We start from the raw sequence: 1,341 nt of genomic DNA, 5'->3' as shown, positions 1-1,341 counted from the left end.
ATTTTAATTTTAAAATTATTTTTATTCTTATTAAAATAAGAAATTATTTTTGTCGTCATTTTTTAAAATGTGAGACGATTATGATAGGTTTATCGTTTACCCTTCTTCAAAATAATTTTTTTTAACAGGAAAGTTTGTTTCATTCAATGCTTGGTAAAATATCCAGCATAGCCAAAGTCTAAACATGATGTGGGGCCTCTTTTATCCACACTTGATAAAAATTAATAAGGGCTATTTGTGCAAGTTCATGTGCTACCATATTTTTTTTCTCTCTTTACATGACTAAAATTAATTACTCTAAAGTCTCTTAACAAGGATAATGTATCAGTGATGAAAAAGTCAAAACAGGTTCCATTGACTTTACCTTATTTCAAAGCGTTCACATCGTCTAGATTATCGCACTCTAAAATGACATCTGTGAAGCAACAATCTTTTGCAAAATTCATTCCTAAATACGCAGCCAATGCTTCTGCTTCATGGGCCTGTACGCTGAAAGGGATGGGCCATGTAGTTGCAGCTAAGATGAGGCCCAAAGAGTCTCTCACTATCGCTCCAATTACTCTATGATCACTCTTCCTAACTGCTGCATCAACATTTATTTTGAATAGGGAGTTTGGTGGGATATTCCATCTGCTTCTTGATTTTGCCAGCAGGTTAGAATGTGGTCTTATCTCCTTCTCTTCAATTAATTGTGCTTTCCAAAAATTCTCTCAATTCTTCCATGCCTTTCCAATTTCTTCATCAATTTGTGGCTCAATTCCTTCAAAAACTAATAGATTTCTCGCTTTTCCATAGCTGATTCAGGAGGAAGCTAAAGAGAGACCTCTCCTTTTCCTAGAGCCTTTGCATCATCTCAATTACCCACGTCTTCAAGTTCTGACTCTTTGATGCTTCGCTCCTCAAATAAAAAGGGGATGTAAACCAAAATCTTCGAGCAAAGGAGCAGTCTCCAGCCAAGTGGGATTCAGTTTCCTCATGGCTCCAGCACCTTGTGCACGTCGGATTTCCTGCTATACCTCTCCTTGAAAGGTTTCTTCTTTTTTAGAGATCTTTGGAGTAGACGTCACAGAAAATTAAGAACTCTTGGTAGAGCTTTTATCTTCCACACTTCTTTCTAGGTATTCACCTCCCCTCTGTCTGTTTCTGGACTGGCTAAATGGTTTTGATTATGTGCTTTAATATCATGATATGTAATTTTGACTCTCAAATTTTCATCCCTAGCCTTCTTCCATATGTAAACGTCTGATTGTTCTATTATAGGAATAGAGATTTCAATAATCTAATGAAATTCAAATGGTAAAAAATTTCTCTAATTGCTTTCCAATTTCAGCTTCCAATGTA

The 1,341-nt window shown here is 35.8% G+C and overlaps 1 long non-coding RNA gene across 3 annotated transcripts in view; it reads left to right on the top strand.

The window, feature by feature from the left end:
* The window catches only part of LOC107614355, a 6,329-nt gene continuing 5,332 nt past the window's right edge, over positions 345 to 1,341 (top strand). For 2 of the 3 annotated variants that reach the window (XR_002352210.1, XR_001614402.1), the window contains exons 1-2: positions 345 to 653; positions 805 to 1,118. This is a non-coding gene — a long non-coding RNA (uncharacterized LOC107614355). Of the gene's footprint in view, positions 654 to 804; positions 1,314 to 1,341 lie in introns of those variants that run through there. The other variant, XR_002352209.1, reaches the window with a different exon arrangement.

Source organism: Arachis ipaensis, chromosome B08 (genome assembly GCF_000816755.2).
Source record: "Arachis ipaensis cultivar K30076 chromosome B08, Araip1.1, whole genome shotgun sequence".
NCBI lineage: Eukaryota > Viridiplantae > Streptophyta > Magnoliopsida > Fabales > Fabaceae > Arachis > Arachis ipaensis.
Note: the sequence above shows the minus strand (reverse complement) of the source record. Positions and strands in the feature narration are given on the sequence as shown.